General features: G+C 31.1%; 1 pseudogene; it reads left to right on the top strand.

The window, feature by feature from the left end:
* The first annotated feature begins 683 nt into the window (after window positions 1-683).
* LOC139900363 (temperature-induced lipocalin-1-like) lies at window positions 684-20,703 on the top strand (annotated as a pseudogene).
* The last annotated feature ends 6,078 nt before the right edge of the window (window positions 20,704-26,781 follow it).

Raw genomic sequence — 26,781 nt, forward strand, 5'->3', positions numbered from 1 at the left:
CTATAATATGTATATGTATTAGTGTTTTAGTTGCCTTATCTACTATTAATATAATTTCATATAATTAAAACCCCAAGATCATTGTAGGTTATAATTTCATATAACACACCTGCACTGTCTTCATAATTTTAGCTTATTGTGTTGTATTTTTGGTATATATATGACTAAGTAATGATTATAGTGACAATATTATAGCATTTTGGAGAATGGGTTTATTTGATTGTGTTTGATCGTTAACGGGTCATACAATGTTGTTTTGGTCATTCACCCAATCTATCTGCTTATTTTTCATCTCCACATAAGTAGTAATTATTTATTGACTAACTATGGTTTGAGTTTTTTTGAATTTTGTATTTGAACAGTCACACCATATATTCGTGGAGTAGTCTGTAAATTCAGAAGGTTTTGCTTAAAGATACTACCGTAATAATTTTAGAAATTAAGATTTCTTTTTCAGTGATGTGTCCTATACTCTCAATAGCAAATATGGTTCATTTTTTTAGGCAACATAGACTCATTGATTAAGGATTCTAATTGGGGTGTGGGGTGGATGTTGATGTGGTTATGTAACATTGAATAACCTAGATCAGATCATCCTCAGTGAGTCTGAATATGCTTTCCTACATGAAGTTGAAATAATTATTATTGTAATTACTATGATGACCTTGAAAGGAACTAAGACTATGAATAATTCTAACGGCAGTTTCATCATGGCTGTTATAATATCACAGGTGACAATATGGGCGGCTGAAACAGGTAAAGTAATTGGTGAATTTTTCAACCTCTTAGTTTAAAAAAAAAAAACCAGCAAAAATAGTACAACATAAAAGGTGCTATGTGTGTTACAATTTGACTGTTAGAATAGTTTTAGCTAAACCGAGTCGTGGTCGGTACTGATATTGATTTTTACATTTTTTTTATTATTAACACGCTTAAATCATTGAGCAATGGGATTCGAACTTTACCTCAAGTAAATCATATGAATACCAGTGGTGTGATAATATGCTTTACTGAATGTAAGGAAATGAATGCCTCTACTTACTTTTTCAGGACAAGTTATGACATATCTATTAAGTTGTTGCATTCATCTTCTCACAGAAGTCTTTCCATGTCGTCTCCGTTTTGAAATATCTGTGGCTAAATAACGGCGCATACACGGGAATGGGGCCTTACTACTTCTTCAGTCGGTAAGTATATAGTTACTAAATTATTATTGGCATTTAAGTTCTAAAGAGATTGCTTCAAGAGGACCTCCAACCTTTAAGTAGGGAAAAAAAAGAAAGTCCTCCCTCATTTTGCCCAATGTTAACCCAATTAACCAATGGACCTATTACAGCTCTCAAATGAAGGTAAGTTGATCATTGCATTTTGGTGTAAAAATAAAGATGGTTTGCCATGTTCGCACACACTTTAATCAAACCAACTAGTGGTATAGTTAGGAATCCTTAATATGGGTTTGTATCTTTATACTATAAATAATGTTAATGTGTTTCACAAAATGATATTAAGCTATAGAAACACCAACTGATATGGGTATCCAAACATACAACCCTTATAATGCTTAATGTTTTGGTATTATGTGAAGCCGAGCCAGGAAATGGTCAGCTGCTTCTTGGCAAAGGACTCTCATGAATTTATTGTTTCAATTGAACCTTAAATAGCTAAAGGTACGAATTAATTATCTTACAAGCATATCATGGTATTTTAGTGATGCTTACACTATATGGCAAAGTAATTGAGTACTTTTAATCTGTGTTTAGCACTTTAGCATATGTACATACTAATCTTAAAAGAAATAATTCTTGAAATTTTGTTAAGGAAACAAGTGAACGGATGTGCTAAATACTATTCAACAACTTTATTGTGAGGATATTTTTCAGTGGTTCTTTACAGGTGGGTCGAAATCAAAATTGTAGTTCGTATAAATTTGATTACAATGCTTGACATAAGATTTTTAATAGAAGTTTTTTGCGTGCATTCCCGCGAATTCGCCAACTTAATTAAAAAATTCAACAATCATGTCACTTATTTAGCCTAAATTTTAGCCAATTAACTGAGTTCAGTATTCTTTTACTATTTACAAATTTATTTCATGTTATAGGAACACTAACTGATATGGGTAACCAAAAATACAACCCTTATAATGCTTAATGTTTTGGTATTGTTTGTAGGCGAGTCAAGAGATAGTCAGCTGCACTGCTTGGCTAAGCCTCTCATGAATTTATCGTTTCACTTGAACCCTGAACAAATAAAGGTACAAATTTATTATGTTACAAGCATATGATGGCATTTTAGTGATGCTTGCACTATCTCTCTTTTCTGTTATTAGAAAACCCTTAAATATGTCAGTGGGTTCTTTACAAGAAAAGAAATCTATACATACTAATCTCAAAAGAAATAACACTTGAAATTTTTTAAAGAAACAAGTGAAAAGATTTGCTAAATACATTTCAGCAAGTTTAGTTGTGATGACCCGGAAATTTCTGACCAAATTTAAACTTTATCTTTAAATGATTTAATGTTTTCGACACGATAAGCAAAGTCTGTAATGTTGAGTCTCAAAGTTTTGGAACTATATTCATGTAATCAATTATTCTTTGACTGTTCTCGAAGATTCACGAACAATATATATATAACTTAATGTGCATATGTATATATATATATATATATATATATATATATATATATATATATATATATATATATATATATATATATATATATATATATATATATATATATATATATATATATATATATATATATGATTTCAAGTTATTTAGTAAACGATATTAACATTCAATTATTGATTCGATTAATATTTAGATAAGTTAACTAAAACGTTTAAGATGAACCAGTAAAACACTAATTTGCTACAGTATTTTCGAATTGCTACAGTACCCGAAAAGCTACAGTGTTTTCGAAAATCACTATTTGCTATAGTAAAACAAACTTTGGTACAGTAGCTTTGCTACAGTAAAACACTATTTCAAAATGAAAATGTATATATTATATATATATTAACAAATAGCGAGACGATGATTTATAGAAGTAAATGACCTAAACACTCGAAAGTTTAAGATATACTTTGAGGGGTATAGTTATGGAGAATTTAAGTTTATATTTTGACAAAGGTACGAGTCACGAAACGAAAAGTACTAGTTTTCTCAGCGTACGAAAGGGCGTTCGAAAAATCGGAACCGGGACATAAGTCGAGTGACAACGTACGACTTATCGGAACAAAAATTACAAGTCAACTATGCACGTGAATTTAATATAATATATAATTAATTATATAAATTAAATATATTATATATTGAAACGACCCGTCCATATTACTATAAACGCAGTAGGTTATTCATTGGTCCCATAGCGAGGTATTTGACCTCTATATGATACGTTTTAGAAAAATATTGCATTCATTTCATAAAAAGCACACCATTATTATACATAATGCATGTTTTAAACAAGTGGGCGATTATTTAAGAAATAATCCCCATGATACATCGGTTTCCAAATACTACACACGTGACATAACAATCGAATATAATACATGACAAAGGTTTTATTGAATGCAACACTTCATTTAAACAAAAGCATGAGACTCCATGCACAGCTTGCTCAAATAATGCAACAGCGGAAGACTTTCTTAAGGACCTGAGAATAAACATGCTTAAACAGTCAACACAAAGGTTGGTGAGATATATAGGTTTAGCATCGATATAAATATAGACCACAAGATTTTCATAGTTATAAATATATGTACACTCGCAAGTGTATAAAAGTATTCTATAAGTTGTTGAGCGCTTCGGTAACCATACTTAACCATTAATGTGGCATATTCCCTTTATTATGAAATCTCCCTACACTGTACCAAGTGTAGTAAAAACGAAGTACTATACAACCGTTTACGATACTAGAGCGACTAGCCCGGTTGGGGTTGTCAAACCCGATAGATCTATCAATAGGATTCGCGCTTACATGTTCTTACAACATGTAAATATTAGTTACCAAGCTATTATGGAAGATATGCAAGGTGGTACAACTCAACGTAGAATATATTTTAAGTACTTGTGTCCATGACGTAAAACATAAAATGCATGTATTCTCATTCCAAAATATTTGTAGAGTTTAAAAATGGGACTATATACTCACGGTAGTAAAAGTATATTAATAATAAGTTTTTAACTTATTAAAAATATGGCCGTCATCCTTGGATTCACGAACCTATAATAATAATAACGATTCAGATAATAATACATGTGAACAAAATTAATATAGCAAGTTCATATCATATATTCAATCACATGTGATTGTTTAAGTTAATATTTTCAATCACATGTGATTATTTATATTTTCAATCACATGTGATTATTTAAGTTTATATTTTCAATCACATGTGATTATTTATATTTTCAATCACATGTGATTATTTAAGTTTATATTTTTAATCACATGTGATTATTTAAGTTGTCAAGTTTAGTAGTCCAAAATAGTCCGAAAGTAGGGAGTATAATGGATGATTTGCTGAATCAGATTCGAAGAGTGTAACATATTAATTGTGAATTTATATATCTCTCGGGTATTACCTACCCGTTAAAAAAATGTCACAATTAATATTTTGTACAAAAGAATTTTATTACAGTCTTTATGGAAATATATGTGTATATTTCTTCAGATGTAATATAGATTTAATGAGTTAATATTAAATTAAACTCATTTGATTTATGGTTAAGGCTAGGATAGATAATTTCTAAACTTTAGAAATTACATAATCGTCGTAGAATGTTTTCCCAATGAAGTTATGAATCAATACTTCATCGTTGTGGTATTCCTTAGTATCTACAGGGCGTATGACGTCGATGCTCATGGGACAGATTGTGAAGTTGAGGTTTACGATGCGGTTGTTGTTAGTGGTGGTAATGGTACTGTTGATGTTGTTGATGGTGGTACTGGTTATGTTGCTGGTGCTGGTGTTTGTAACCTTTGCACCTTATTCTCCAAAGCCACTACCCGAGTGCGAAGCTCGTTGACTTCTTCTATTACACCGGGGTGATTGTCAGTTCGGACGAGCGGATAAATAAGATCTAGAATTTGGTGTAGTATATAATCGTGACGAGATACTCTGGAAATGAGAGAGAAAATGGTGTTTCGGACATGTTCGCCGGTAAGTGCTTCAGGTTCTTCGCCAAGAGGGCAATGTGGTGAATGGAAAGGATCGCCTTCTTCTTGTCTTCAATGATTAAGGAGGCTACGAACCCATCCCCAATTCATCCAGAATAGATGATGGCTGATTGGTTGATCCATTCCAGTCACACTGCTTTCGGAGCTTGAGTGGGATTCCATTTAGGAATCCGAGGAACTTGAACTGATGACGAATTCCATTTCGTACGATTTGATAAAGGATTTTTTTGATACGAAATGATTTTCCGGCTATCGGGTGGTATTCTAACTACATAGAATATCTATATATATAGATCAAAAGATTTCATAGATTACGGAGGAATTTACGAAATATGTCAGGCAAAGTTTACGGTAATAGATACGATAAAATATGATTTAGCAGATACGCTAAGATATGAATTTTGTCTATACACTATTCATGCAATCAATGCAGCAAGACGTGTCTAGACTAAGAATGATAAGCAGGTAATTTCCTAAGGATGATAAGTAGGTAATTTTTGACACAAATGATAAGCAAAACTTTTGACATGCAGACACGGTCGAAGTCCAGACTCACTAATGCATCCTAACGACTTATCAGTTAGACACACTAATGCAGACCTGGTTCGCTAAGACCACCGCTCTGATACCAACTGAAACGACCCGTCCATATTACTATAAACGCAGTACGTTATTCATTGGTCCCATATCGAGGTATTTGACCTCTATATGATACGTTTTAGAAAAATATTGCATTCATTTCATAAAAAGCACACCATTATTATACATAAGGCATGTTTTAAACAAGTGGGCAATTATTTAAGAAATAATCCCCATGATACATCGGTTTCTAAATACTACACACGTGACATAACAATCGAATATAATACATGACAAAGGTTTTATTGAATGCAACACTTCATTTAAACAAAAGCATGAGACTTCATGCACAGCTTGCTCAGATAATGCAACAGCGGAAGACTTTCTTAAGGACCTGAGAATAAACATGCTTAAACAGTCAACACAAAGGTTGGTGAGATATATAGGTTTAGCATCGATATAAATATAGACCACAAGATTTTCATAGTTATAAATATATGTACACTCGCAAGTGTATAAAAGTATTCTATAAGTTGTTGAGCGCTTCGGTAACCATACTTAACCATTAATGTGGCATATTCCCTTTATTATGAAATCTCCCAACACTGTACCAAGTGTAGTAAAAACAAAGTACTATGCAACCGTTTACGATACTAGAGCGACTAGCCCGGTTGGGGTTGTCAAACCCGATAGATCTATCAATAGGATTCGCGCTTACATGTTCTTACAACATGTAAATATTAGTTACCAAGCTATTAGGGAAGATATGCAAGGTGGTACAACTCAACGTAGAATATATTTTAAGTACTTGTGTCCATGGCGTAAAACATAAAATGCATGTATTCTCATCCCAAAATATTTGTAGAGTTTAAAAATGGGACTATATACTCACGGTGGTAAAGGTATATTAATAATAAGTTTTTAACTTAGTAAAAATATGGCCGTCGTCCTTGGATTCACGAACCTATAATAATAATAACGATTCAGATAATAATACATGTGAACAAAATTAATATAACAAGTTCATATCATATATTTAATCACATGTGATTGTTTAAGTTTATATTTTCAATCACGTGTGATTATTTATATTTTCAATCACATGTGATTATTTAAGTTTATATTTTCAATCACATGTGATTATTTATATTTTCAATCACATGTGATTATTTAAGTTTATATTTTTAATCACATGTGATTATTTAAGTTGTCAAGTTTAGTAGTCCAAAATAGTCCGAAAAGTCCAACAGTCCAATAATCTGTATATATATATATATATATATATATATATATATATATATATATATATATAAATCTTAGAATTACCCCACGGCGTATTGTGTACGTATTGTCTTGCATCAATCTAGAGACGTATTGTATATGTATTGTCTTAGAATTAACTAAGATGTATTGTGTACGTATTGTCTTAGGATTTATCAAAACGTATTGTGCACGTATTGTCATGGAACGTACCAAGATTATTATATATATACAATCTCGAAATTAATCAAGATTATAATATTTTGTTATACTAATGATAACATGTCCAAATATATATAGGATATAGGAAAAGTTAACAAGGATATGGTTAATATAGTTTTTATAATATAAATTTCGTCCATACCACGTTAATTTTAGCAGATTTTGTTTTGCTCGCCAAATATTCATTACAACTCCGTTTAAAGTGAATCAAATTGCTATGGATTCCTTAAGAAGTCAATTTTACAAAACCAATTCGAAAATTCATCTCAAGTAGTAATTTTTAGAGTTTTACCCTCTTTTTGTGTCGGTGGACAGATTTGGAAAAATTCCGGCATCCACCCAATATATGATTTTTGATAAAATACTTCCACTTTGTCTAAAATCATGAAAAAAAATACTGGAAGTGTTATTTACATATATTAACATATTTCCAAAGTATTAGCCTCGAACTCAAAGTCTAAGATAGGTTTTTAATTCCCAACCCAAAACAGCCCTTTTTACTGAATGGAGATTAAAGGATATATGTTAAGTTTCAAGGTGTTCTTCATATGTACAAGTTATAAGTTCTTATATTAACTTAATATAACATCATAATACATATAAATAAGTGTTATTAGAGTTAAGTTAGAAAGATTAGATTAGTTTTTCAAACAAGTTTAGAATCAACTAAACTATGTTCTAGTTTATAAACTCTTATATAGATAGCTATAAACATATGAATTGAACAAGAGTTGAAGTAGAGTTTTTACCTCAAGTTTAGAATGTAAAGTTGCTGGAAAGAAGTAGTAGAACAAAACTTGAGAGAGTTCTTGCAAGTGTGTGTGAAAATTGAAAGTAAAATTTGAAAAATGAATGTGTAAAAATGAGTTAGAAATGGTGCTTATTTATAGGCTTGAAAATTTGGCTTTTAGTGAAAATATCTAAGATAAGTTAAAATGTATTAAGTCATGAATGACACATTAAATTGATTAGGTCATGGATGACATATTACACAAATAATTGTAGATTTCTATTGGTATATACCAATAGTAAATACTTCTAGAAGCTGTGTATAATACGGGTAAAAATACCGTATGAATGCGAGTAGAATTCTTAAGAAAATTGAACAGAAATACGAGTATAGCTATTCTTTATATGTATTGGTATATTATAAAGTGTATTCAATACTTGTAAGGATGTATTTATACTCGTAATACATTATATGTAAATACATTTTAACATAAGTTAATTACGTCGTTTAAATAGTAACATATATATTGTTCAAAAACTCTTTAAATTAGTAGTATGAAAATATATATACAATACTTTGTTAATATACTTAATGAGATATTTAATTATTATATTTTCAAGTTATATATATATATATATATATATATATATATATATATATATATATATATATAAATCCATATATATACACACAATAATTAAACAATTAAACAATCAAATCAAGTTATGACGTTTGTGAATCGTCGGAATAAAAGGGTGAACAAAAGCTTGTGTAAAACTCTTTCTGGAGGTTCAAGATTTATTAAAAATTCATTGCTTATCAAGTTGGAATTATATAAAGATTAAGTTTAAATTTGGTTGGAAATTTCCGGGTCGTCACAGTACCTACCCGTTAAAGAAATTTCGTCCCGAAATTTGATCGAGGTCGTCATGGCTAACAATAAGAATGTTATTATGACGAATATAAGTTAATTCATAGGGTTTTATCATGATTGAGAAATATGGATAAAATAATTCGATTACTCGAAACGTATGAGTGAAGCTATCGTAAAAGAGTGAAATGAGAAAATAGGGATTCGTCTTATCTTTTGACGGCATCACGGTTGATCTTCGGATTAAAGAAAATCTTTGTAATCTATATAGGATTTGATTCTTCGGTGATTAAGGAAATTATGATCCTCTTTGATTTAATGCGATGATTCATCTCGATTTTTCTGTCGGATATTTCACTATAAATCCACCTCCTTCGTTTCCTTTTAATTCACACCTTCTATTCTTTCTCCCTCAATTGATGGTGGTACTGGTTATGTTGCTGGTGCTGGTGCTGGTGTTTGTAACCTTTCCACCTTATTCTCCAAAGCCACTACCCGAGCGCGAAGATCGTTGACTTCTTCTATTACACCGGGGTGATTGTCAGTTCGGACGAGCGAATAAATAAGATCTAGAATTTGGTGTAGTATATAATCGTGACGAGATACTCTGGAAATGAGAGAGAAAATGGTGTTTTGGACATGTTCGCCGGTAAGTGCTTCAGGTTCTTCGCCAAGAGGGCAATGTGGTGAATGGAAAGGATCGCCTTTTTCTTGTCTCCAATGATTAAGGAGGCTACGAACCCATCCCCAATTCATCCAGAATAGATGATGGCTGATTGGTTGATCCATTCCTGTCACACTGCTTTCGGAGCTTGAGTGGGATTCCATTTAGGAATCCGAGGAACTTGAACTGATGACGAATTCCATTTCGTACGATTTGATAAAGGATATTTTTGATACGAAATGATTTTTCGGCTATCGGGTGGTATTCTAACTGCATAGAATATCTATATATATAGATCAAAAGATTTCATAGATTACGGAGGAATTTACGGAATATGTCAGGCAAAGTTTACGGTAAAAGATACGATAAGATATGATTTAGCAAATACGCTAAGATATGAATTTTGTCTATACACTATTCATGCAATCAATGCAGCAAGACGTGTCTAGACTAAGAATGATAAGCAGGTAATTTACTAAGGATGATAAGTAGGTAATTTTTGACACAAATGATAAGCAAAACTTTTGACATGCAGACACGGTTGAAGTCCAGACTCACTAATGCATCCTAACGACTTATCAGTTAGACACACTAATGCAGACCTAGTTCGCTAAGACCACCGCTCTGATACCAACTGAAACGACCCGTCCATATTACTATGAACGCAGTACGTTATTCATTGGTCCCATAGCGAGGTATTTGACCTCTATATGATACGTTTTAGAAAAATATTGTATTCATTTCATAAAAAGCACACCATTATTATACATAATGCATGTTTTAAACAAGTGGGCAATTATTTAAGAAATAATCCCCATGATACATCGGTTTCTAAATACTACACACGTGACATAACAATCGAATATAATACATGACAAAGGTTTTATTGAATGCAACACTTCATTTAAACAAAAGCATGAGACTCCATGCACAGCTTGCTCAGATAATGCAACAGCGGAAGACTTTCTTAAGGACCTGAGAATAAACATGCTTAAACAGTCAACACAAAGGTTGGTGAGATATATAGGTTTAGCATCGATATAAATATAGACCACAAGATTTTCATAGTTATAAATATATGTACACTCGCAAGTGTATAAAAGTATTCTATAAGTTGTTGAGCGTTTCGGTAACCATATTTAACAATTAATGTGGCATATTCCCTTTATTATGAAATCTCCCTACACTGTACCAAGTGTAGTAAAAACGAAGTACTATGCAACCATTTATGATACTAGAGCGACTAGCCCGGTTGGGGTTGTCAAACCCGATAGATCTATCAATAGGATTCGCGCTTACATGTTCTTACAACATATAAATATTAGTTACCAAGCTATTAGGGAAGATATGCAAGGTGGTACAACTCAACGTAGAATATATTTTAAGTACTTGTGTCCATGGCGTAAAACATAAAATGCATGTATTCTCATCCCAAAATATTTGTAGAGTTTAAAAATGGGACTATATACTCACGGTAGTAAAAGTATATTAATAATAAGTTTTTAACTTATTAAAAATATGGTCGTCGTCCTTGGATTCACAAACCTATAATAATAATAACGATTCAGATAATAATACATGTGAACAAAATTAATATAGCAAGTTCATATCATATATTCAATCACATGTGATTGTTTAAGTTTATATTTTCAATCACATGTGATTATTTATATTTTCAATCACATATGATTATTTAAGTTTATATTTTCAATCACATGTGATTATTTATATTTTCAATCACATGTGATTATTTAAGTTTATATTTTTAATCACATGTGATTATTTAAGTTGTCAAGTTTAGTAATCCAAAATAGTCCGAAAAGTCCAACAGTCCAACAGTCCAATAATCGGTATATATATATATATATAATCTTAGAATTACCCCACGGCGTATTGTGTACGTATTGTCTTGCATCAATCTAGAGACATATTGTATACGTATTGTCTTAGAATTAACTAAGACGTATTGTGTACGTATTGTCTTAGGATTTATCAAAACGTATTGTGCACGTATTGTCATGGAACGTACCAAGATTATTATATATATACAATCTCGAAATTAATCAAGATTATAATATTTTGTTATACTAATGATAACATGTCCAAATATATATAGGATATAGGAAAAGTTAACAAGGATATGGTTAATATAGTTTTTATAATATAAATTTCGTCCATACCACGTTAATTTTAGCAGATTTTGTTTTGCTCGCCAAATATTCATTACAACTCCGTTTAAAGTGAATCAAATTGCTATGGATTCCTTAAGAAGTCAATTGTATAAAACCAATTCGAAAATTTATCCCAAGTAGTAATTTTTAGAGCTTTACCCTCTTTTTGTGTCGGTGGACAGATTTGGAAAAATTCCGGCATCCACCCAATATATGATTTTTGATAAAATACTTCCACTTTGTCTAAAATCATGAAAAAAAAATACTGGAAGTCTTATTTACATATATTAACATATTTCCAAAGTCTTAGCCTCGAACTCAAAGTCTAAGATAGGTTTTTAATTCCCAACCCAAAACAGCCCGCTTTTTTACTGAATGGAGATTAAAGGATATATATTAAGTTTCAAGGTGTTCTTCATATGTACAAGTTATAAGTTCTTATATTAACTTAATATAACATCATAATATATATAAATAAGTGTTATTAGAGTTAAGTTAGAAAGATTAGATTAGTTTTTCAAACAAGTTTAGAATCAACTAAACTATGTTCTAGTTTATAAACTCTTATATAGATAGCTATAAACATATGAATTGAACAAGAGTTGAAGTAGAGTTTTTACCTCAAGTTTAGAATGTAAAGTTGCTGGAAAGAAGTAGTAGAACAAAACTTGAGAGAGTTCTTGCAAGTGTGTGTGAAAATTGAAAGTAAAATTTGGAAAATGAATGTGTAAAAATGAGTTAGAAATGGTGCTTATTTATAGGCTTGAAAATTTGGCTTTTAGTGAAAATATCTAAGATAAGTTAAAATGTATTAAGTCATGGATGACATATTAAATTGATTAGGTCATGGATGACATATTACACAAATAATTGTAGATTTCTATTGGTATATACCAATAGTAAATACTTCTAGAAGCTGTGTATAATACGGGTAAAAATACCGTATGAATGCGAGTAGAATTCTTGAGAAAATTGAACAGAAATACGAGTATAGCTATCCTTTATATGTATTGGTATATTATAAAGTGTATTCAATACTTGTAAGGATGTATTTACACTCGTAATACATTATATGTAAATACATTTTAACATAAGTTAATTAGGTCGTTTAAATAGTAACATATATATTGTTCAAAAACTCTTTAAATTAGTAGTATGAAAATATATATACAATACTTTGTTAATATATTTAATAAGATATTTAATTATCATATTTTCAAGTTATATATATATATAAATCCATATATATACACAATAATTAAACAATTAAACAATCAAATCAAGATATGACGTTCGTGAATCGTCGGAATAAAAGGGTGAACAAAAGCTTGTGTAAAACTCTTTCTGGAGGTTCAAGATTTATTAAAAATTCATTGCTTATCAAGTCGGAATTATATAAAGATTAATTTTAAATTTGGTCGAAAATTTCCGGGTCGTCACATATATATAATAAATTAATATGTCGACGAACTAGATTACAAATCAGATGTGAGCTGGAATCCTAGGCCATGCGATCGCATGGCCATAACACACAGAAACCATGCGATCGCATGGAGTCTAAAATCTGGCCACACTATAAAGCTCGAGCATTCTGGTCTCTTTCTTACACCCACATATATCATACTCCGTATTTATATTATTATTATTATTATTATTATTATTATTATTATTATTATTATTATTATTATTATTATTATTATTATTATTATTATTATTATTATTATTATTATTAATTATTATTATTATTATTACTATTATTATTATTATTATTATTAAGATTAATATTACTATTAATCTTATTATTATTAATATTATTAATTAGTATTATACATAAAATACTACGATGAGGTTATGAGCGTGTCACTTTCAAAATGGTTTTCAAGCGGGATAGAGCTAAGGAAATTATGGATTATTGCCAAGGAGGTTATGGGTAATGTTCGGGGGTATATTTGTAAATCAAACCTAGTGTTTATTATCTCCGTTGCGTCTACGTACTTTCCTACAATATTGAATCTCAATATTGATACGTAAGCACTCATATTTTATCTTTTATATATTAATTGTGTATCCATGTCTAGTGCTCGAGTATATATATTTATACATGCTTGTATGCTAAATTTTGTCATTAAACAGGTTATGATGAATCACGAATTAAATATATATGTTACTGGTAAAAGGTATATGATATGCATGTTTTTGGAAAGTTGGCGAAAAATCAATGACTTTTCATTTAGATATCGAATAGTTTCGATGAACGGATTAAGAGATATGATCAACTGAATTATGATTAACGTTAATTGAAATTGCTTTTGAATCTACAATTAAGATTTAAACATCTTGTTTATGAGATTGATAAAATGGATTTTTGAATATTACCAACCGAGTAAATGACTCCTTATATAAGGTATGTCTCGTTTTGTTGAACTATTGTCAAAATTGACTTTTTGAAACCACTTTGGATAACTTTTGTATGTCGATCTCGAGCATTAGGATTGTGATACACTATGACCAGACCTAGCTTGATAGACATTTATTGACCAACATATGTTCTCTAGGTTGAGATCTACGGTTATTTGGTAATCCGAGTTTCAGTCACATTTTGGTGAACGACTTTATATGCTGCTAAGGTGAGTTTCATTTGCTCCCTTTTTAATTGCTTTTGCAATCTATATTTTTGGGCTGAGAATACATGCACTTTATTTTAAATGCAATGGACACAAGTACATACTAAATTCTACACTGAGTTTGAACCAAAAATCCCTTAGCTTTGGTAACTAGTAACTGCCAGTTATATGAACTGGTGGGCGCGAGTAGTAGTATATAGATCCATAGGGCTTGATATCCCCGTTCGAGCTAGAGCACTAGCCTTTTAACGGACGTATGCTATTTGAGAAGCGTACACGTTGGTTTGCGTGTCTTATTAAGATGATTATACAAAGGGTACAAATTATATATACGTTAAGTTTAGTTACCAGGGTGCTCAATTTAGTAGAATATTTTGATAAACGTTTCTGGATGAAACAACTAAAATCTTGTGGTCCACCTTTATATACAGATTATGCGAAACACTAAAACTATGAACTCACCAACCTTTGTGTTGACACTTGTTAGCATGTTTATTCTCAGGTTCCTAGAAGTCTTCCGCTGTTTGCTTATATGTTAGACAAGCTATGTACATGGAGTCTTACATGGCATGTTTATCAAGGATACGTTGCATTCACCAAATCATCACCATGTATCTTATTTTGACTGCATTGTCAATGGAAGTACTATTGTAAACTATTATTTACGGTGATTGTCTATATGTAGAAATCATCAAATGTCGAAAACCTTTGATTTAAATATTCATTTATGGTGTGCCTTTTCAAAAGAATGCAATGTTTACAAAACGTATCATATAGAGGTCAAATACCTCGCAATGAAATCGATGAATGACGTGTTCGTCCATATGGATTTGGAGCGATCATCACATTAGTGTGGGGATTTTTTGAGTGGTTATTTACAGGAAAAGATGAAGAATACTAATTTGTATAGTTTCCTACGCTTGGAATGCAAGCTTGGAAGAACACGTATGCCCAGTTAAATTTTTCAACAGATAACATCATGATTCTGAATTTCTGATCGGTTTGATATAATTATGGTTATAGTTTTTAAACCCAATTTAGGATGACTTACGTAGTTACGTGGGAACTGGGATGATTTGCCCTCACATTTTAAACCGAATTTATAGTGACTATCTAGATGCTGCTGACACTCCTGGCTGGTTGTGCGCCCAACTTCTACTCAACCAATGAGCTACATAAATATGCGGAGTCTCAGATATGTATAAACCTAGCTAGACGTGTAAATGAATTGCAGCATGCCCATTTACTTATAATTAGGTCAATATGAGTTTTGTTTTACAGGTCAAAATCTCAAATTAAAATAAAGAAATTAGCTAAAAGAATTTGATTATTAAATTAACAATATTGTTAATATGTCAATTCGGGTCACAACAGCATGTTTTTATATGTTATCCAACCCGCCCGTCTTGCCACCTATAGCAATACTATTATATGTTTTTTTACGGTGCAGATTGTAGAGACCCGAACTTTTCGATGTTTATATATATTAATTGAGATTGATATTTACATGACTAAATGTTTTCAATGTGTTAAGCAATCAAACTTGTTAAGACTTGATTAAATGAAATAAGTTTCATATAGACAATTGATCACCCAAGTTGACCGGCGAATCACGAACGTTACAAATTTGCAAAAACTACATGTTGTAGTATATATAGACATATATATATGGTTGACATGAGATTATGATGAGTAAGTATCTCACTAAGTATATTAACAATGTGTGATATACATAAGAAATGAGATTACTAAGTTAAGAAACTCGAAATGATATATATAACGATTATCGTTATGATAACGTCTACTAAATACATATGTATCATATTAAGATATTGATACACTATATTTAACATGATAAAATGATATTTAAATATATCATTAAGTGTGTTAACAATGAACTACATATGTAAAAACAAGACTACTAACTCAAGATTTACGAAACGAGACTTATATGTAACGATTATCGTTGTAACGATATTTTAATGTATATATCATATTAAGAGATATTCATACATCATAATATCATGATAATATAATAATTTAACATCTCATTTGATATAATAAACATTGGGTTAACAACATTAATTGAGATCGTTAACTTAAAGGTTTCAAAACAACACTTATATGTAACGACTAACGAAGACTTAACGACTCCATTAGAATGTATATACATGTTGTGTTTTGATATGTATTCTTACACTTTTGAAAGACTTCAAGACACATATCAAAGTACTTCTACTTAACAAAAATGCTTACAATTACATCCTCGTTCAGTTTCATCAACAATTCTACTCGTATGCACCTGTATTCGTACTCGTACAATACACAGCTTTTAGATGTATGTACTATTGGTATATACAATACAATGATCAGCTCTTAGCAGCCCATGTGAGTCACCTAACACACGTGGGAACCATCATTTAGCAACTAGCATGAAATATCTCATAAAATTACAAAAATATTAGTAATCATTCATGACTTATTTACATGAAAACAAAATTACATATCCTTTATATCTAATCCATATACCAACGACCAAAAACCCCTACAAACACTTTCATTCTTCAATTTTCTTCATCTAATTAATCTCTCTCAAGTTCCATCTTCAAGTTCTAAGTGTTCTTCATAAATTCCATAAGTATAGTTTCATAAAAATCAAGAATACTTCCAAGTTTGCAAGTCTACTTCCATGATTTCTAATCCATTCCAAGTAATCATCTAAGATCAAGGAATCTTTGTTATTTACAGTAGGTTATCTTTCTAATTCAAGGTAATATTCATATTCAAACTTTGATTCAATTTCTACAACTATAACAATCTTATTTCGAGTGAAAATCTTACTTGAACTGTTTTCGTGTCATGATTCTGCTTCAAGAACTTTCAAGCCATCCAAGGATCCTTTGAAGCTAGATCCATTTTTTTCATTTCCAGTAGTTTTATCCAGAAAACTTGAGGTAGTACTGATGTTCATAACATCATTCGATTCATACATATAAAGCTATCTTATTCGAAGGTTTAAACTTGTAATCACTAGAACATAGTTTAGTTAATTCTAAACTTGTTCGTAAATAAAAGTTAATCCTTCTAACTTAACTATTAAAATCAACTAAACACATGTTCTATATCTATATGATATGCTAACTTAATAATTTAAAACCTGGAAACACGATGAACACCATAAAATCGGATATACGCCGTCGTAGTGAAACCGGGGGCTGTTTTGGTTTGGATAATTAAAAACTATGATAAACTTTGATTTAAAAGTTGTTCTTATGGGAAAATGATTTTTCATATGAACATGAAACTATATCCAAAAATCTTGGTTAAACTCAAAGTGAAAGTATGTTTTTCAAAATGGTCATCAAGATGTCGTTCTTTCGACGGAAATGACTACCTCTTTAGTAATTGACATGTAACTTAAATTTCTGACTATAAACCTATACTTTTTCTGTTTGGATTCTTAAATTAGAGTTCAATATGAAACCATAGCAATTTGATTCACTCAAAACGGATTTAAAATGAAGAATTTATGGGTAAAACAAGATTGGATATTTTTGATCTTTTTAGCTACTGGAAATGTTTAACAAATCTATACAAATTATATCCTAGCTAACTTATATTGTATTATACATGTATTCTAATATATTATGTAATCTTGGGATACCATAGACACGTATGCGAATGTTTTGACATATCATATCGACCCATGTATATATATTATTTGGAACAACCATAGACACTCTATATGCAGTAATGTTGGAGTTAGCTATACAGGGTTGAGGTTGATTCCAAATATATATATACTTTGAGTTGTGATCTAGCCTGAGACGTGTATACACTGGGTCGTGGATTGATTCAAGATAATATATATCGATTTATTTTTTGTACATCTAACTGTGGACAACTAGTTGTAGGTTATTAACGAGGACAGCTGACTTAATACACTCAAATCTTTAAAACATAATAAAAAATGGTTGTAATTATATTTTGATCATACTTTGATATATATGTACATATTTGTATAGGTTCATGAATCGATCCGTGGCCAAGTCTTATTTCCGAGGAAGGAAATATCTGTGAAAGTGAGTTATAGTCCCACTTTTAAAATCTAATATTTTTGGGATGAGAATACATGCAGGTTTTATAAATGATTTACAAAATAGACACAAGTACGTGAAACTACATTCTATGGTTGAATTATCGAAATCGAATATGCCCTTTTTTATTAAGTCTGGTAATCTAAGAATTAGGGAACAGACACCCTAATTGACGCGAATCCTAAAGATAGATCTATTGGGCCTAACAAACCCCATCCAAAGTACCGGATGCTTTAGTATTTCAAAATTTATATCATATCCGAAGGGTGTCCCGAAATGATGGGGATATTTTTATATATGCATCTTGTTAATGTCGGTTACCAGGTGTTTACCATATGAATGATTTTTATCTCTATGTATGGGATGTGTATTGAAATATTAAATCTTGTGGTCTATTGTTACGATTTGATATATATAGGTTAAACCTATAACTCACCAACATTTTTGTTGACGTTTAAAGCATGTTTATTCTCAGGTGAATACTAAGAGCTTCCGCTGTTGCATACTAAAATAAGGACAAGATTTGGAGTCCATGATTGTATGATATTGTGTAAAAACTGCATTCAAGAAACATATGTCGATGTAATATATTTCTATTGTAAACCATTATGTAATGGTCATGTGTAAACAGTATATTTTAGATTATCATTATTTGATAATATACGTAATATTTTTAAAACCTTTATTGATAAAATAAAGGTTATGGTTGTTTTGAAAATGAATGCAGTCTTTGAAAAAAGTCTCATATAGAGGTCAAAACCTCGCAACAAAATCAATTAATATGGAACGTTTTATAATCAATATGAACGGGACATTTCACAGATTGACTACATTCTTGGCGAATATCCAAGAAAGATGAGCTATGTTCTGGGTTATGGCACTCACTGCCCAGAAGCATGTGCACCATAGAGGTGCATCGATACCCAACGTTTACCTATCTAGATGTGACAATTGTCTTTTCCAAGCAGGTATTCATTTTTTATTCATTTATATTGTGGGATGAAATGATAGGCTGGTTGGTTAAAAGGGCAATGCCATAATCTAAAATGTGACAATATGGGTGGACGGGTCATGTTAGGAACATGTTAAAACAAAAACAAAAATCCAGTTTGCATTAGAAGGGGTTGTGTTAACCTTATAGTGCTTTTTGGGGCATTTGTTGCTTTTGAATCCTATAAACAAAGTAGTAGATGTGATTATAAAAGCTATCAGAGTGAAAATAGCATTTGTTGCGTTTGTGTATCTGTATTTTAATCTGAAAATAGGGTTCGGGGGATCGATAATGATTTGATTCTGCATATAATTTTTTACATTACGTCTGATTATGATTATGATGGTGGTGAAGGTGATGGACAATGTTATATATGCCAATCTTCACATATGATATTTCGTATATATGTAGTTTCTTTTAATCAAAAGAATTATTATCTGACTGTATTTGCGAGCAATGATCGGTAAACATTCTGTAAACAAGAAACAAGTGTGATTATTGACTTTTTAGTTCATTATCGATCTTTCTTTGAATTATATGCAACGAGTTGATACACGTCTACTTGGATTATTAAAGATAGTTGCTAAAGATTAACCATGATATAATGACTTTGATACGAAAGAACGGAAGATGATGAAAGATATAGTAGGTACTAATTTGTTGTTTAATGATTCCTTTTGTCAATGCACCTTAGGTATACCACCAAAAAATAAGTCATTTTTGAGTTCAGTAACGTGGTATGAAATTGCTTCATTCCCGTCAAGATTAGAACCCAAAAATGGTTTGAACACAAGGGTTACTAGAACTTTGAAAGAAATGGAATTGTTAATGATTTAAATGAAACTAGGAGTGATGGTAAGAGAGGTTACATTGAAGGGACGGCTTAAAAAACTGATCCCAAAAGTAATGAAGCTAAATTGAAGGTTAAATTTTATGTGTCACCTTTTTTGCTGATCATTCATGTTACTGGTGATTAGTGGGTTTTGTTATTAAATGATGATTATTGGTCAGCCTTCCAGAAGATAATTATGGGTTTGCTTTTTATTTTTTGTGTTTTAATTATTTTTCTTAATATGTAGTTTGATATGTAGTTTAATTTTGGGTTCTTATCTGTTTTGTGTAGATTTTGAGCAGGAAGAATGAACTTGATGATGAGATTTATAATAAGTTGGCTGAGAAGGCTAAGGAAGAAGGGTATGACAATCATCAAACTGAAGTAAACTGGACATACAAATCCATCGAAGATGGTTGAAGATGTGTCGACGGATACTAAAGTGGTTTGGTGGTTGAAATCTATTTTTGGTAAATAGATGTTGAAAAATGAGAGATGATTTCAGTACAAGGAGTTTTTAATTTTGGTGTTTATTTGTAATTGTAATGGATATTTATTTATTTATAAGTTTATGATATGAAGTTTGCTTACTACTATACGTTAATATAAATATAAATGTTGGTGTTCTATAGTTCTTTTATTATTAAATTTGTAAACGATTTTTCGTAAATTCTGATTCTGATGCTATGAGTGAAAGTGTTCAATTTTCGTATAATATACTCTATATCAAGTATCGCATTTTTCGAAGACCAAGTTATAAAACATGATCATCATCATCTTCTATTAATCATACTTACTGTTGTGTTGCAAGCCAATAATATAGTGATATTTTTGTTAGGAAACATCTATTTTTTTATTTAATTTTTTTATGTATTTTTGAATAGCAATCAAGAACACATTTCTTGCATCATAGCTACATATACATTATATGCTTTTGTGATTTTATAGTTGATTTTGTAAGCACATATTATTGAGATTATTGCAGATAGTTGATTTTAGAACATTAGCAAGGGATGAATCATCATGTTTCAATGTTTATATTGAATTCGCAGTGACATATATGTTTTTATTTTAGCTACCTAGATTGAATATAAAACAACTAACACTACTACTTTAATTTAATACATTCATTATAAACATTACTCTTTATTAAACTCTTACAAAGCCCCGCGAATTCGCGGGTGTTCAGCTAGTTAATAATTAATAATAATAATAAAAAGAAAATAAAAAAATGCAAGTCCTAACCTGTGTGCATACTACACAACTTTAATTCTTTAAAGGGCTATCTATATGTAAGTCTTAATATTATCTTCATATTAAAAATTCTTACTAATCCTGAACCTATTTGAGATGTCAGAAGAAAAATAATGAATAACAATATTGGATGATCCCATCTTCGTCCAAAAATCAATGGGCCTGATATTTTTAGATTTTAGAATCACTTAGACCTCCTAAACTCTAAAGACTTAGCTCATAAATTACGAGTAAAGCTTGGTAAGTCGTAAGTAGAGTACACGATTTTTTTTTTATTATTTTATACTTACTTATTACTTATATATTTTGCGTAATTATGACTTTAAAAACGCAATTTAGAACAAGTTTTCTTCACCCAACAGATCTGAACACAAAATCCCCAATTTGTAACACTAACAATCCAAAACAGAGTATAAAACTCTGAAATAAGAATACAAATGATAAAGAATCTAAGCCCCAAATTGATAAAGATACCATCACAATCAGAGATCTAGAAACACTCCAAACCTTCAATTACAGCTGATAAAGATTTCACCACAACAATAATATCAGATATGAAGATTTGGATTTCACCACAATGTTTGATAAAGTAACACCACAAACATTGTTAAAGAAACCACTCTTAGCCACCAGAATCAAAGATTCGTAAAGACACAGGGATTTTGTAAATAAATTAGCTCTATCAAACTTTCATTCATTCATCAACCAAGTTTTACAACTACAAGAGCTCTCTATTTATAGGAGAAGCATAACAGCTACTTTCTAGATAAGACAAAAATATAAAAAGAAAAAGGAGACAAAAAGGACATACAATTACAAATTATCTAATAAGAATAAAGGACACAATATGTAAAAAGCCTGCCATTTGGTAGTGCTCCTCCCATGATAAAAAGCAGTCAATGATAGATGAAAATCTTCCTTGGACAGCTAACATTCTAGAACAGTCACACACGTGTTATGTTAGAAAATGGGTATGAATTGACTGCCGGATTCGTTCTTGAATCGTGTAATCACTTTCTCTATAAAGTATTTCGACCCTACGATTGCCTCGGTTGCACGAAATCTTTACAGGGATAAGACAAGAACGCAATCAGTGTTTTTGGCAATGAAATCACTGATCAAATTGTTAGAGAATATGTGTGTATTTTCTGTTTATGTTCGTTGATATGAAAGCAAAAACATATTCCTATATTTATAGGAAGCGAAAAGGTGCGAGTGAAAGTACGCAACCTTCCAACCAAAGGATGTAACCCTTCAACGAAAAGACGCAACTTTTCGTTCACACCTAATGGAAAATGGTGGAATTTTAAACCTTTTCAATACCACAATTTCCATAACAGTATCAAGTTAACTCTTACGGGCGTGTACTCCACACTCTCCAAACCCGTTATAAGTATAACTTGAATACCGTTGCTTTCAAGTAAATCCCAATTAACTAAAATGATTGTTGATAACACTAAAATCACCAACAAATCCCCCCCATTTTAGTGTAATCCTTGATTTACTAAAATAATTAAACAAACAGAACAAACCAATGCATAAATGAAAATGTTTCAGAAATTGAATTTTCACTTAGTATAATATTTACGAGAATTCGAGTATCAGGGTGTTTCAGAAATTGAACCCTTCTACTCATAAGAAAACTATAAAATATTATACACATCAGTTTCTTACATATCCCTAAAACAATCTTGACACTATTATAAGCCATGTGTCCCAATCCTTCAGTGAACATATTGACAGCTAAGTCCAAAGCTCCATTGAAGCGGCAAAACTTCATGCTCACATAGGTAGTTCTTTTACATCTTGCACCCGCATTTGCAATTTTTCAAAAGAACTATTAAGAAGTTAAACTTCAACCTAACTCCACTTACGGGTCTAAACACATACTTTGGGATCAGTATATTTATGTGTTTCAATCTTCAGAAAGTAAGCTTACCTCATTGAATTCAGCTCCTAGCGTTGTACTAGAAGGGAATTGGGCGTCTCACTTTAGAAGATTTAATGGACTTCAATCCCACATCATTAGCCAACTTGTGCGCACTTAAGTCTTAGGCTAATTATTTTATCATGTGATTTGAATTTTGTTGTGACCCAACAAAATCCACATATATCACACCATTCGTGATCAACTCACAAAACACCAGTTGTCTAAGGCATAAGTATCTAGACTTTAACTTGTTCAAATATATGCCTTAGTCACAAGACATCCCATCACTAGAGATCATCATGAACTTTAATCTTATTCATTATGACTTCAATCAATTTCTCTTTACAATCCTTTTATCCAAGGATTTATCAAATTCTTATTTTACCCTAAGAAACACGCGTGTACTCAAAGTTAATTGATTGATCAGTCATTCACATGTCCACTTTTCACGAGTCACCAATGTAAATTTTATAATTGGTACACCCTTGATAATGGATCCTTATTATCATTATGCACACAATTAATACCATTACATTAATTATAAACAAATCTTAGTGAATCCACTTCTAAAACCAAGAAGTAATGATAACAAGTTTATAATGTCACTAATCTTTTGATCCAAGATACATCATCTATACCAAGTGTTAAATCCAACAACTTGTAGATGTATAATCCTCTTGATCAATAGTAAACTCAATACAATTTAATATGCCTTAAGGATTCACATTGTGAATTAAACCATAGTCCATGACTGACTTTTACAAGTACTAAAGTACTTTTACTTCATCACAATAAATTTCACTAGATCGTGCTTAATCTTTCTAACACCATGCTATATTGGTTACTTGATGTAATCACATACATCATACCACCAATTTTCAAAGCAAATCGGTATTTGATAGCATTAAGCAATATCTAATCTTCATCCTCATTTCATATTAAAATATATTTGTTTTACTAACTTATACCATCTTGGTGAATAATCAAATAATATGTGAACATTAATCACATGAAAACAAATGAATAGAGAATTCATACTTATTTTAATTCATGCATAACAATCCAGAGTTAATACTCCACAATGCATGCCATCACATATTAATCAGACTCAATAAATAAAAATATTCCTTAAGAGACCATGACTACGTATCCATTATCAAGTTCATGGATTAAATTCAATCACAGACCCTTCAAGTAAATACACTTAAGGGATCCATTTACTGACCTATTAAATCCCACAAGTCAAACAACACCTTTTGGCGGTTTCTCAAAAGAGATAAAACATATATTCTATAAGAAAAATATTTGTAACCATTAGCCACCAAATAATAATTTAATCGACTCCATTTCATTGATGTTTACCATGCGGTGACACCAACCGACATAAAACACCAGGTTTCATTATTTGACAATCAACTGTTTTGTGGACACCAACACTCGCATGATGAATCAATGGATAAAACTTCTCGTTTATTTTATTTGGAGCAACACAAATACCCACTTTTTTTTTTTTTTTTTTTAGGTAATGGGTTTTATCCGGTGAATATTTTTATTAAAAAAATAATAAAATGCAAATAGGGACACAAATACCCACTTTACAAAGTCAATCGTTGTACGTTTCCAGTGGTTTATGACTTTTCACTAACCGTCATATATGTTACCGATTATTATCAATTGAACCGTTGTGACTTATTAACAATCACAACTTCTAACGACCAATAACTACAATTAACCACAAGAAGAAATAACTATCCATATAATAACTACCATCTTGTGAGTTCTTGTTGTTAAATGTAATACTAACAGTAACCAACTATAAACCGTTTGACCACCTTTTGTACAAAATGGTATGAAGACACCGTATGATTCAAAAGGATTTATTTAGTATAATATTAATCCTCATACGTTGGATCGTGTTTAGAAAATATGTTATCATTTATAACCAACTTGGCCAAATTATACATGTGAATTTCAAGGCATCTTTGTAAATCTATTACCATAACAAAATATGGTAATAGTCAAAACGATCCTTGACATACAAAATTCATCGTATCATGAATCATAGATTATGATATAATGGATTTACCCACCGACAATTGTAAACTTGATAAATAATACACGAAGGAACCTGGCCATGATGAATTTGGAGAGCAATTTGCTTTAACATCAGAAAACAACACCAACAGTATCCATACAAGTTGCCTCTTATTTCCACATTTAGAAAATTCGTAAGAATGAATGATATCCCATATTGATTTCACCATATGAAACTTCACATATTAAAATGAAATTTGGCCATAAAACTTTACTTTATTTCTGACCGGATCTTCTAATGCATCGAGTGACCGAATAAGTCATGAAATAACCACCGCATTCTCATAAATTTTCTGGTCTTTCTTGTTTGAAATTCCTTCCACGAAATAAACCAAATATCCATCTAATATTTGTCTTGTTTCACACAACCCCAATATGGGTTCACCCATAAGCATGTACGTATTACAATTTACAAAATTGTATACCTTTAAAACTTGATCACGTACCCTCAAAGGTATATCACCAAGAAAATACTTTATAGATTTGTTAGAAAATGGGTATGAATTGACTGCCGGATTCGTTCTTGAATCGTGTAATCACTTTCTCTATAAAGTATTTCGACCCTACGATTGCCTCGGTTGCACGAAATCTTTACAGGGATAAGACAAGAACGCAATCAGTGTTTTTGGCAATGAAATCACTGATCAAATTGTTAGAGAATATGTGTGTATTTTCTGTTTATGTTCGTTGATATGAAAGCAAAAACATATTCCTATATTTATAGGAAGCGAAAAGGTGCGAGTGAAAGTACGCAACCTTCCAACCAAAGGATGTAACCCTTCAACGAAAAGACGCAACTTTTCGTTCACACCTAATGGAAAATGGTGGAATTTTAAACCTTTTCAATACCACAATTTCCATAACAGTATCAAGTTAACTCTTACGGGCGTGTACTCCACACTCTCCAAACCCGTTATAAGTATAACTTGAATACCGTTGCTTTCAAGTAAATCCCAATTAACTAAAATGATTGTTGATAACACTAAAATCACCAACATGTTAAGCACATGACTTGACCGGTTTATTGAAAGCATAAGTTAAACTTTGAATCGTATCAGCAAGCTGGCCTTTTAGAAAGAAAACAGCGTCATTTGCTGGTTGTGCTAAAGTTCATCTTGATGGTTGTACCGAAGTTTGTTTGCTGGTTGAACTAGCTTTATTGGCTGAGTAAAACGTTGCTGGTTGAATTAAAGACATTTTGTTGTTTAAACTAAAGCTTGTTTGCTGGTTCGGTTTGCTGGTTCTTCTTCTTTGCTGGCTTGCCTTCAACTATCAAAA

This window comes from Rutidosis leptorrhynchoides, chromosome 3, assembly GCF_046630445.1.
Source record: "Rutidosis leptorrhynchoides isolate AG116_Rl617_1_P2 chromosome 3, CSIRO_AGI_Rlap_v1, whole genome shotgun sequence".
Taxonomy (NCBI): Eukaryota; Viridiplantae; Streptophyta; class Magnoliopsida; order Asterales; family Asteraceae; genus Rutidosis; species Rutidosis leptorrhynchoides.